The following is a 13,957-nucleotide window of genomic DNA, read 5'->3' as shown; positions in this document are numbered from 1 at the left end:
TGCTACTCTTTCCTATTAATTTACGGTGCTTGGGATGTATTAACATCTTAAGTTTCTGTTAAAACTACTAATATTACAATACATTTCTGTATTCACAAATATTTTTGTGGTTATTTTGGTCTTAATTCCAGCTTACATGAACATTTTACAGTTACCTTTTATTTCAGCAGATAAAAGAATGGTGTACTTACATAAATTAACAAACAACATTTAAAACAATGTAAAAACATTAACCAAAACATTAAAAGCAATAATAAAAGCTCAGCCATAATACATACTTTCTAGTGATGGGATTTTCGGCTCTATTTTGAGATGCGGCTCTAACGGCTCTTCTTACTGTGGAGAGCCGGTTCTTTCGGCTCCCAAACGGCTCCCCATATATATATTTTACATTATTAATTAATTAATAGCTTAAACCTAATTTTATAACATTTTGTTTCATTATTGACATTGTTAAGCACTTGTGATGAGTAAAAATGCGGCATAACAATGCTTTATAAATAAAACTTTTATTATAACCAATTATTTAATTATCACAAAATAGCACCAAAAAGAACGCAATACAGCTTGGCCAATTGTCTGCCTGTTTCCACAAAAAAAGTGGAGATAACATGTTTTTTCAGTGTTTTCCCACCACGTTATTAACTGAAAGCTGCGTGTGATTGGTCAGATGTGTGGAGCACACGCATGACATGCGGGCAGTGGAGACATTCTTTGCAGTGTTGTCCGAAATGATATGTGGTAGTATAAAGAAACACCCCTCAAAAACAGGGGAAGGAATTTACCTGATGTTGCATTGTGTTCCAGGTTTGAAAAGTGCTAAAGTAGGCACTACAAGTACTTGAAAATGCTTGAAAATGTAACTGCTTGAAAATGTAACTGTATTTTGTTTCACAACAAATAGCTGTCTGACTGAATCGATGTGATAAAAAAGCGAATAATTTCGAATAATTTTGAGTATATGTATAAATATTTAACTTAAGTTTAAGGTGCTGGGAAATATTGAAAATGGACCTTGAAAGTGACGTACAAGTGCTTGAATTCCACCTTGTAAAGGCGTATGAACCCGGCATACATAACTTTGTTCATTGCGCTGAAGGTGCACGACCTCGCTTCTCACGGGGGTCCTCACGCAGGGGCGGAGCCACCGCGATTGCGTCATTTTCGGCGCCAAGGACTGACTGAGGAAATAAACTCTCCGCTCTCTATCACTGGCAGAAACAGAGCAATACGCGCAAGGAGAGGGAGAGCCAGCGAGGCACCGAAGGACAAATAAAAACGATGTTGGGAAAAAAACTGTGGCACTTGCAGAGCACAAGCGCAATACTGAAGGAAAAAGCGGCTCCCAAATAGGATCCTAAAACGGCTCCCATTGTGGAGCCGGTTCCAATCGTTCACTACAAAGAGCCAGCTCTTAGAGCCGGATCATTCGCGAACGACACATCACTAATACTTTCAATCTCTTTATTTTGACAGTTGAACTTCAACAATCATGACAACTGAACTGACTCTAAAAAAATATATAAAAAACACAAAAAGATGGTTACTATGGATTTTTACAATGTTCTCGAAGTTCAAAAGATTTATATTAAATGGGATTCTAAAATATAAACAATAATGTGAACTAACAGCACTAGTTATCTTATATCATTCTCAGTTTATTGTGTAGTATGGACTGTAGCAGCACGTGCCAATTAAAAGATTCAGATTAGGATTGCTTGGGAAAAATGTTTTTGTTTCATTTACACACCCAGTAGAAAATCAACAACTTGAAAAATTTAGCTACACTGAATATGCTTCTACAACGAGAACTTTTAATTGGCTAATACAAAGCACAAGGGCCAATCACAGAATCTAATACTTCAATAATTGTTACAGATCATAAAAGGGCTTACACACAGTTGTTTAAGGCATTTTCAACAGTAACAGTAAGATGGTAAGGGTGCTGAAATTATTTTAAGAATTGCGCCTAGCTATATGAAACGATAACATCAAATATCTCATAGAACAACATCACTTCATTATCACTGTGCACTTGTGTTCAGTCCCAGTTCACTCACTGTTAGCTGTCACTACATAACAGTTTATCATTAACTTTATCAAAAAAGATGTCGTATTAGGACACATCCAGAAAGAAGAAAATTCCATAACTCCAGGTTTTGAACATTATGGCAGTTTCTCTCAATGATCTTGTTAGGCATCTGTCACGTAGGGCTACACCCCCTCTCCTAGCTGTCACTCCAGTTTCCCTGTTCCTCGTGTCTGTAGTTCCTTGCCCATTAGTCCTGCCCAGCTTGTCTGTTTCTATGGTTTCCCATTGTCTTCCACACCCTTGTCATCAATGTTGTCACCTGGTCCTAGTCTAGTCCTGTGTATTTATAGTCCTTGTATTTCCCATGTCTGGTTATCGGTTGTTTTGTGCATTCATGTTCCTTGTGATCTCTAACGTTCGTAGTTTTCTGTTTCATGTCTCATTGTTTTCCCCATGATCTCTGTGTGTTCCTGTCTGGTCCGTGAGTCCTCCTAGTTGTGTTTGTAATTCATGTCCGGATTGCCTGCCCGTTTTGACCCGCGCCTGTTACCTTGATCACGTCTTTGGAATTCCTTAGAATAAATCTCGCTCTCCTCAGCGTTTGTGTCCGCCTCCCTGTTCTGCCTCGCGCAGATCGTTACAGCATCATTAAACCAGTGCCCACTGCCACATCTGTGAAAAGAGAAAATCAAATGTTTCTGTTTTAACCTGCAACCTGTAGGCTATATAGTAATTCTGGGACATCGTGTGCACTTTTTAATCAATTTAGAATGCATAACATTGTAACGTAAAATGCAAAACAATTCTGAAATCACAATAACCCCAAATATCAGACAGTTTTGTTTGACATCCAGGAAGATACGAGGCATGTTGGTCAGAATTGGGCCTGATTTTGGCAGCTGTGTATGGTTTTGACTCGTACCTACATTTTTACAGGGCTTGCAGCTGTAGCGTTCTTGCCCCATTATTCAGTTTCTAAATTAAACCCATCCATTTCTGACCAGGCTTTTATTGGAGTTTGTGATTGCTTAAAGTGGAACAACTTTCAAAAGTGACTGCACATAAGCTCATCATGGGACCATTTAAAAGTCATACAAATGTTTGTATACATAACCAGAAAACATAGCTGTTTATCAAGTTAAGTAGTGAAATAGTATTACTCATACTGGTGCCTTGATTTGTGTGCACATACTAGTCTTGAAAGATGAGTTAGCAAAGAACATAGTAGAGGTGAAACAAGTGTAGATAGGGTGATGTGTCTGAAGATAGAAGTAGAAGGTCTGACATTGAATGTTGCCAGTGGTTATGCTCCACAGGTTGGATGTGAGGAAGAGGAAAAAGAGAAGTTTTGGAAGGATCTAGATGAAGTGAAAGTATTCCCAGTGAGGAGAGAGTGGTGATTGTAACAGACCAATATGGACATGGTGAAGGAAACAGATTATGAGGAAGCAATGGGTAGGTTTGGTGTCAAGGAAAGGAACCAGGAAGGACAGATAGTGGTGGATTCTGCCAAGAGGATGGAAATGGCTGTAGTCAACACTTATTTCCAAAAAGGAACATGGGGTGACCTATGAGAGTGGAGGGAGGAGTACACAAGTAGACTACATTCTGTGTAGAAGATGAAACACGACAGAGATTAGAGACTATAAGATTGTGACAGGAGAGAGCGTGGCCAAACAGCATCGTATGGTGGTGTGTAGAATGATGTCAAAAAAACATCAAACCAGAGAAGACCAAATGGTGGAAACTGAAGAAGGAAGGAATGTGGTAAAGAGTTAATAGAGGAGCTGTTAAAGGCGCTGGGTTAGACTTGTTAAGGATAGGAATGGTAATGTTTTAACAAGTGAGGAGAGTGTGATGAGAAGATGGAAGGAGTACTTTGAGGAGCTAATGAATGAAAAAAATTAAATGGAACAAAGAGTAGAGTTTGGAAAGTTTTGGAGGGGATGAAGAAGGGAAAGCAGATGGACCTGATGGCATACCAGTGGAGGTACGGAAATCTCTAGGAGAGATAGCAGTGAGGTCTTTGACTCAACTATTCAATGGTATGGTTGAGAGTGAGAAAATGCCAGAGGAATGGAGGAGAGGTGTGCTGGTACCCATTTTTAAGAACAAGGGTGATGTACAGAGTTGTAACAACTACAATGGAATTAAGTTGATGAGCCACACATTGAAGATCTGGGAGAAAGTTGTAGAAGCTAGACTTAGACAAGAGGGAACTATTTGTGAGCAGCAGGGTGTCATGCCAAGAAAGAGCACCACAGATGCCAACTTTGCTTTGAGGATGGACAAGTATCGGTAGGGTCAGAAAGAACTCCACTGAGTGCTGTCTGCTTTTAGAGCTTGTCAAAGCAAGCTATGAACAAAAGGGAAAGATCTGACTTATTTTTATATTCCCTCATTCCATACATGGAAAAAACACTATCACACTGGCAAAGGATACTGATTTGCGTTATTTTTAAGAAGGCTGCCGGTCTAATTAATTTACATTTCAACACTTTAGCATTGTTGGATATCCTGATATCGATGTGAAACACAATAAATTAAGATTCAAATACAGAAATGTAATGTCTCTCTGAACAGCAGCATGTTAATTTGTTTTGTTTTTTACTGTGTAATGAATCCAGAATAATTCCAAATTTTTTGCAGGTTTATTCAACAATAGATTAAATCTAAAATTAGATAACACGTGTACAAGTAATAATAGTGCAAACATTTTGTGCAAGGCTGTGTTCTCTCAACATTTAGTAATAATAAATAATAATACAACATAAGTAAATAATAGAAAAATAAGGTTAAAAAATAAAATACAAACAAAAGCTCTCTTTTCTGGTAATAGCACAAACTTTTTATAGCTAGAGCTCAGCATCACAGAAGCAACATAGCCAACATAAAAGCACAAAAACTTGCAGTTTTTTCTAAAAGTTAGGTATACTCTGTAAAATGCTGTTTGTCTGTACAAACTAAAAAAAGACATTAAAAGTATTTATTTAAAGTTGATTAAACACCTGGCCTGGCTGTGCTCATTTTAACTATGTTTATACTTTCGAGACTGACCGTAGCGCGCAACTCCGCACATCGCGTCACATTCTTTGCAGTGTTGTCCGTAACGATATGTGGTAGTTATAAAGAAACACCCCTCAAAAACGGGAAGGAACATTTACTTGACCAATTTTAATGTTGCTATGTGTTTCAGGTTTGAAAAGTGCTGGAATTTAGGCTAAAGTACTTGAAAATGCTTGAAATTGAAACTACTTCGTTTCACAACTGTCTGACTGAACAGTCCTCTTGTATACGTTAACAAAGACGAGCCTCTTGTAATTCCAGGACGAAACATGAGAGAAGGTGAAGACGTTAAGATTGGGCGTTTTGAAAATAAACAACCATTAAATAATATGATAAAAAACGCCATGAACAGATTAAAATAAACTGGCTAAAACACGTTTGAAACCAAAACTACTATAACACAATGTGTCAGACATCAACTTGTCGTCAGTATGCTACTCATAATAAAATAACTAAACACTCCCGGCAAAGCAGCGATTTTTGAAAAAATAAATAAAACTAAGACGTACCTTCAGTTGATATTGAACACAGACACTTGGCGTGAACTGGTGCTTCTGTGCTTCAGTCGGGCTCGCCTTTACCTGCGACTCTGTGAATAACTGAACGTATGAACCTAACGTCTACAGGCAACTGGCGCTCAAATTCAAACTAGTGATTCTCGACATTCATTGGCTGAACAGACCAGGCACCCACGATTCTGTCCAATCACCATACAGAACTGTTTGCTGATCTGTTTCCTGATGGATGGATGGATGGATGGATGGATCTATCTATCTATCTATCTATCTATCTATCTATCCCCCCTCCGCAAACTTATTGCTATATATTGCAACGTTTTAACAGGTTATCTTATGGGCCTTTCTGAAATAAATTTCCCAATGCCTTATATCTTTGCGCCTTCTCACGAAAAGCCCTTGATTGCACGGGATTGAGGGACCAAATATTTTATATTATTCACTTGCTTGAGCAGAGTGGAGCAGTATTGCGTTCTAAACTTGTTGCTTTAAATGTCATTTCAAATAAAGGGCTGTTGTTCAGTACTTAGTGTATGATTCAATTTACAGCTGGTTTGGTAGCAGAGTTATTAATGTATATTTAGATAATTGGAAATGGGAAATTTAACGTAATATTTTACTTCAAATCTTAATTCACTATAATTCCAGCTTTGGTCAAATGTAGATGTTAGGCTGCTGTTTTTGGTTAAATATAATTTCTTTGATAACATGGAATTTTAATATGCCATGAATTTACTGTTTGAAAATGGAAAATTACTGTAAAGTTACAAAAGGCATTGTTCTGTGTTTTTACACTGAAAACTGCATTTTTACACTGATAACTACTAAATTAAAACGCAAGACCCTTAAAAATATATACAATCCTGTTATAAAACAAAAAATTCTTGTAATTTAAATTTACAGACTTTGACTGTATATTTAAAGGAGTTTTCTTTAAAAAAGTCATTTTCCTGTATTTTACAGGTATATTCTCTTATGAAAAAGACAGAAAAATACTATTTATTTACAGTAAATATCTGTTAAAATTTTTTTTTTACAGTGTATGGAGTTGATTGGACTGGGCCATGTGGTCATCAACAGTCTGATGTGGTTGTCCCCGAAGTTCAGCTACAGCGTGCACTGACTGAACAGGAAATAGAAAGTCTACCAGAGCCTGATGGCCCTCTGTCTAATGTGTTGGATGTCTATATACAAACTGTTAACTTATTATCAGAAATGCTCCAGTAAATTCCTGATTTACAACCTATACAATGCGGAAAGTGGTAGTAATGCCCTTTTAACTGCTGGGATCTCAATGATGAATTGATGACTGAACTGCTTGTTGCATTGGGGAACAAACGTGTGTTTCTTTAGACCATACCAAAACCAGTATCAACACGACAAACAGCAGCCAGAATGTCTCTTTCAAAGATACTGTATTCTTTGTAAGGGTGGGCATAGATTAATTTTTTTAATCTAGATTAATCTCACTGAAATCTTGAAATTAATCTAGATTAATCTATATTAAAATGGCTCATGTGCATGCTACCCAAGTAATGACTAAAGGTCAGTTTTTGAGATAGGGTTTCTTAATACAGAGGGTGCATTAAACCAGAGGCTCATCTCCTGTTTCCAAAATGCATCAATGACTGAATGAAGCTGCATCAATGAAGCTGTTCTACTTTGATACCTGAAGAAAAAAAACATGCTCAATAAAATGTAGGCTACTCGTGTTCAACGGTTTATTCAGTTGAACATGAATTTGTAAGCCTACTGTACATTAAAAGGGGTTGATATGTTTATTCAGCTAAACATGATATTTGAAATGTAAGCCAACATTTAGTACATTTAACCTCACGGACGTAATTTGGGGGGGACTTTTTCAAAAGCCGGTTTTGGTCCTCTGCAGTTTTAATGGTTAAAAAGAAATATTTAAATAGCGACGAATCTAGCTATAGGACCATGCAGAAAACGACCGCTCCGAGCTCCGCTCCGGTAACACTTTACGTTCCTAAAAATGAATTTTCCATGAAGCAAACCTGGCGACTTCGTAGCTGCATCCATGTAAACACACGAACGATTTGTAATTCACAGGTTTGAAAACTAGTTCTCGCCCCTACTGTGCAATTTGGTTAGGAATACAGCCGAGCTAAACTATCAAGGTGAAAGTCATCATAGTTTGCTTACCCATTTTGACCCAGTTCCCAACCCAACTTTAAGAATAGATTAACAGCGAGAAGATTATCAAATTAACGAACGCCGTTAACGGCTCACCACTAATTCTTTGTAATGTGCTGGAATTTTAAGAAAATAGAACCAGGTAGAAGTTGCTCTCCACCACTTCAACATCCAAGTATCGGGGAAGAACATCCCATCCCACCCAAAACTGCACAAGTTTTCCAAGCAGGTTTGGAGATGCTATCAGAGGAGTGCATTAAAGCAGAATCAAAAAGGGCACCAATATTTTCAATAAGTTGTTCTTGTAACTGTTTTTATGAAGAATCCACAATTAAACATGAAATTACCTACAGAAATTACCTGTAAAAAGCACTAGCCAAATAACCTGAAGTACAAATTTAACTTACCATTCTCAATAAATGTTCGAAGGAACCCTGTGATCCTACATGCATCTTCTAGAGCAGTGGTTCCCAAAGTGGGGGGCGCGCCCCCTAGGTGGGGCGTGGAGCTATTGCAGGGGGGCAAAAATATTCTCATCTACTAAAGGGGGGCATGGCAGAAAAAGTTTGGGAACCACTGTTCTAGAGCGACATCACTATCTTCGTCTTCATCCTGCGTTGGCCACTTTATCTTGTCCAGGACCATCTGACAGAAAAAATTTCAGCCATTATGTAACACCGGCTTTTCTATCTAGCCGCAAAATATGTACAAAATACTGCTGTGCCCAGTGGTTAAATTTTATTTAAATAGACAATTGGAAGGCCCAACACAGTTCAGGGATTTCCCTCGTCAGACAACACTGAAGCTTGTCAGTTAATACATGTATTACATCAGGTAAGTTAAGCATTAGGGGTGGGAATCGTTTACTATCTCACTATTCGATTCGATTCCGATTTTGGGGGCCACAATTCAATTCAAAATCGATTTTCGATTAAAAAAACGATTTGATTTATAAAAATGTCTGCTTAAGTCTATAAAATCTGCATGATCTACTACAGTCTGCTTTACAAGACAGAATGACAAATACAGAAAACAAAGTCTTTCACATTTAATTAACAAAAATAATGTGCTTTGGTAAAATAAAATGCTTTTTGTTGTTACCAAAATTCTTGAGCTTCATTTTACAAGCTGTCAGGGCTGGCTCGGATGCTGTTCCCCCAGCCGTGGCTAGGGGCACCAGAGTCAGTCCCAGACTATAGGTGGCGTAACCATACGTTCTCAGCCAGTCTCTGCTTTCTCTGTGGTTGCTTCTCGTTTGAAGGTGTCTCGCCACCTCTCTGTTATGCTTTCTCTTTACTTATTCGAGTATCTATCTCCTGCGTCGCTTCCTGACCCATCTCAAGTTTTCCCAATCCTGCATTTCTTCCTATCCGTTTTGCCTATATTTTTGTGAAGGGTTTTATTTTGCTGCGGCGTTTTTTGCCAATTACTTCTTCTGGTGTCCTTAGTTTCGTTTTCGCGTTGCATTTATCCGCGCTGTTTTTTAGTTACTGTTATTTTGTTTCTTTCTCCCGTCTCACTACAGTTAACTGTTAGTTTTCCCGCGTTGTATTTTGCGCGTTGTATTTTGTTTCTATTTGCTCCATGCCCTCACGGTTTTGGTTTCTATTCGCTTGCGCGTTGAGTCTCCCGTGTTGTTTTGTTTGTTCGTTCTGGGTCGCTGTGCGCGTTTCCCTCTCGCTAATACATGTGAGGAGTGTCAAACGTATTGCTTTTGCGAGCCGGCACTCGTGTCCACCCTTCTCTATATTATTTCACGCTGTGTGTACGTTCCCGTGCTCACCGTGTTACATACGCCTTGCACACGAGCTACATTGTGTCAAGTTCGGTCTTCCCTGGCATTCGTAAATACCAAAATGAACCCATATTTTTTCCTTAAATAAAGACGGAACAGGTTGAATATCTCTTTCCTCCATCTGTCTTGAAAACCACGAGTGTGTCCCAGAACCTGCTGCATAAAGTCTCGCGTAATTTTGTAATTACGTAACGCGACTTAGAATCGATTTTGGGACATTTAAAATCGATTTTGAATCGTAGTAAATGAGAATCGATTTTTGATATATGAATCGATTTTTTGGCACACCTCTATTAAGCATGAAAACCATCAAATTGTGCTGGACACTGATCCACCATGGCAGGATTTGAAGATTACTGGTTTAAATAAATGTACTGAAAGTTTTAAGTGTAAAATCAGTACTTTTCAGATGTTTTTCACATCAATTGTTTTTCCTTACATTTAGGCAGTCATTAGAGTGTGTATATTTTTATATATTCATTTAGGAAGACCATGTCTTAACAATATTTTGTTTGTCATTTATATTTTTGGTGAACTGACCAATCATTGCAGCTATACTCGAAAATTAACTGTTCCAATGACCTGAAACCAATGCTACTGGCTAAGAAGAGTGTTGATTTTATGCATTTACCTGTGATGTGCACTGAATTTGAGATGCCAGTGGAAAGAGCAGGGGAATTGTGTCTTTCCTTTCTGTTAACAAAGGCCAGATCAGTGTCTCTTTCAAACCACGCCGTAACTGCTTGACTTGTCTGGAGGTTCTTCCAAGAACCTGTAAAGTATTTGAATCTTCAACTCAACTTGTTCAGTTCTTATAACAAACTCACAATATTCAGTGGTGTATCTAGTGGATACAAATCCAACATTCATTCCTTCATCCTAACTATAGCCAGGTTTCCATCCAAACCTTTCAAAAAAATAATGCGCAATTTCCATGTTTCGGCAGAAAAAAATGCGAATTAAGCCTTGTTTCCAGTCATTACAGTTATGCGAATAAATTTTAGATCACGTGAGAGGACGCCAAACAATAGTGGTTTTACGTCCATCTGGCAGTTACGCATTTTTGCACGTTGAGGTTTTGAAACATTTTTTTCTTTTTCTTTTCTATACATGGAGAAGTTAAATTCAATTTTTGCTCTCTCCAGAACTGTTTTTGTATGCATTTGCCATTTTTACATCGCGATCGTGTACAGAACCACATGACTTGAGGCATGATACGTCATCGTTTATGCGAAAAACCCTTTTCCATCCAGTTTTTCCGAATTTTGGCGATGCGATAGTCTAACTTTTCCACCTTCTCCTAGCGTAAAAATCTTTTTGCGATATTTGGGGCTTTTTTCGAATTTTGGTCTTTTTCCATCCAGTTTTTTTCATGCGCATTTTCAAAATGCGCAAAAACTCGGTGGATGGAAAACCCTCTTATGACCTGTTAAAATACTTACAGCATGGAGGAGGAGTTTGTCAAGAAGCCATCTTTTATTTTCAGATGTAACTTGAGGCAAATCCCAGGACAGTGTCAGCTCATTGATGCTGTGCTTTTCTTCAGAGGATAGTTCTGCTGTGCCATGCAGCTGATGTGGAAAATCAGTCAAAATTAAAGGAAATGGAAGAAACACTGTTTTACTGTTTTTACATTTTCTCAAATTTATTGGGTTTGAAAAATTTAGGGTTGAAAATGCTGATCTGCTTATTAAACATTAAATTGCAATACTATAAAATTATTCATTGACAATATCAAATATTTATTATTGAAGTCTTACTTATCAATAGACCCATTTCTTGGGGGGGGGGGGGGGGGGGGGGGGGGGGTCATACCAACTGGATTGTCTCACGGATATCAAGGTCAGCACAATCCTTGATATCTATTGTGGCTTTTTCTGTGGATCCACCAAACAGCACGTGCAGGATTGCTGGACTCATTCCATCTAGGCATGGCCCACTATGCAAGAATGAATGACCAATAATTCTGCCAGCAACAATAAAGAAGTAGCTCTCCAAGAGGAACTGGGAAGTGGATGGAATCAATTGCTCTTTTTCACCTACAAAAATAAGAGTTCCTCATAAACAGGCCATTATTAGCATCATCTTTGTGACCCATGTTCTACACATCAAACAAGACATGCACTGTACCATCTCTTCTCAGTCTGTGAATCTGCAGGAGTCTGAAGTTACTTCTGTCCCACATGCAAGGTGACAACTATTTTGTCTGGTAAGCTTAGTTTTTTTTTAATATACATTTTGCACTACATCAGGTACTCAACTGGCGGACCGCGGTCCGGATCCGGACCCGAACGCAGTCCTGTCCGGACCCAATCTCATTCCTGATTAACTGGATACGGTCCAAAACAAAACCGTAGCATTTATTTCAGGGCTATTGAAAAAAAACTCCGTCACGAGTGTTACGTTCACCACCCCCGCTCAACAACTTACGTTCGCCGCCAACATCACCCCCCCCCCCCCCCCCCCCCTCACCGCCCCCCCCCCCCCCCCCCACCCTCAACAACTTACGTTCGCCACCCCCGCCCACACCGGACCTCGGGTCACAGGTATCTGCCAAAATTGGACCGCGGACAAATTTAGTTGAGTACGCCTGCCCTACATGGTTAATCCTACATTCACGTGCACATACAAACATGCATTTTTCATGGTGGTGCACTTCCTATGCCTCATGCAATTTGTCACAGGTATAAAAACATATGCCTTGAGCTAAAAAAATGTGATGTAGCTGTGTACAGCAGTACCTCCTGCACTCATCACTGTGAGCCTTGATTTGTGAAAAGGGGAATTCTTCTTCACAGGTGACGCAATTCTGAAGTGGTCCAACTAGCTCACTACTGCATTCTGGTTGACATACCTACAAAGGAGTTTAAATATTACAATTCATCACAAGAAGTAATGATTTGATGTTCACAAAGGGAGCAGCAGTTTTAAAGTGAAGAACTTACAGGCTCTATGTTTAGGTTCTTTTGAAGTGGTCGAATGAAAATGGTGGCATGACCAATCTGGGTCTGTGGATCTTTTAGATGTCTTACATGGTAGCCCTCATTGGGACAGGGGATAAGGCTCAACTGGTGACTTCGAGTAATTCCAGAAATCTTGAGCAATTCAAATCCGCCTCCTTGTCGGAGTTTTGGAAATGCAGCTAAAAGGAATTCTCTGAAATCGTGTGGATTTGTCTGACAACCTGAAAAGAGAAGTCAGAAAAAATGCAAAAAGTGCAGTTTTCAAACTTTCACCTACACAGACTGTTTGGTAACTGTGATGACGTACACACCTTTAAATGTAAGACGTTTCTCTCCTAATCCTGCAGCGATAAGCTTTTGTTTGGCAAATCGATTGGGGACGAAATCCTCATTTTTGTCCTCAAGACAACAGAAGACATGGGTGTAAGAACTGAGTTGTGCAGGCACAACAAAGCGCCGACGACTTGTCCTTCTCCCTCCCTGTGTGTATGGCCCAAACAGTCTTGAAACCTCAGCTAAGTGAAGAGAAAATGCAATAAGGAAAATGCTAGCATCAATGCATTAAGGAAATTCAGCTACACTTTCATTAAACTTATAATCCGACAGGCGCTACTATATTGGTGATGGTGTATACAGGGTTGCCAACTCTCACACATTGAGCGTGAGACACACGCATTTGACCATCTTCACATGCTCTCACGCCACACTTCCGATTTCTCACGCGGAAAAAAATCTAGTTTATTTACCCCTGATCCACATATATGATTCAATGAGTTACTAGTTCGCTCTGGCGCCAACCACTGGAGATCGATCGATTGCGATTTAATACTTAATTTGTATCCATTTTACACCCTCCCCCGCTAACAATTTACACTCGCCAACCCCCTCCCCCATCCCCCCAGGTTCAAATCTCCAAGTGATCTTGAATACTTGGCAACCCTGTGTATATAAGACCACCTAATTAATATATACATATTTGACAAATGTTGGGTTTAATATGTTCGTATTTAATAAGCACGTTCCACTGGGAGTCCAGTTTGTAATCCAGCACCTCTGTAGAAACCTACCGTCCACGGGATGGCGGGGTGTCATGGTCTTCGATAACGTGGCAGGCGGACTTGGCGCGGTTGCGGTAGCGGGCGGTGCTACACAAAATATTGAACACCAGTTAGCTTGATCAGTTTACATTAATATGACAGCCGTTAAGCTTTTCGTGAATCACTTTAATGTTATTTCTGATTGCAATGTTTATTATACCGAAACAAACAGATAATACATAAATAAATACATGTGGAAATAAATAAATGTGGAAATAAATAAATAAATGTATAAATAAATATAGAAATACAGAAATAAAAAATAAATATATATTTATTTATGTATTTAAGGATTTATTTGTACATTTATTTATTCATTCATTTATATATTT

The 13,957-nt window shown here is 38.8% G+C and overlaps 1 long non-coding RNA gene across 1 annotated transcript; it reads right to left on the bottom strand.

Moving 5' to 3' along the window:
- Positions 1-12,153: 12,153 nt before the first annotated feature.
- Positions 12,154-13,002, bottom strand: LOC143509709 (uncharacterized). Its single transcript, XR_013129742.1, has 3 exons — positions 12,840-13,002; positions 12,511-12,749; positions 12,154-12,419 (listed from the first exon to the last, which is right to left on the bottom strand). It is a non-coding gene; the product is annotated as an uncharacterized LOC143509709 (long non-coding RNA).
- Positions 13,003-13,957: the final 955 nt, after the last annotated feature.

The sequence above is a fragment of the Brachyhypopomus gauderio genome, chromosome 3 (assembly GCF_052324685.1).
Source record: "Brachyhypopomus gauderio isolate BG-103 chromosome 3, BGAUD_0.2, whole genome shotgun sequence".
Taxonomy (NCBI): Eukaryota; Metazoa; Chordata; class Actinopteri; order Gymnotiformes; family Hypopomidae; genus Brachyhypopomus; species Brachyhypopomus gauderio.
This window is presented reverse-complemented; position numbering and strand designations above follow the sequence as displayed.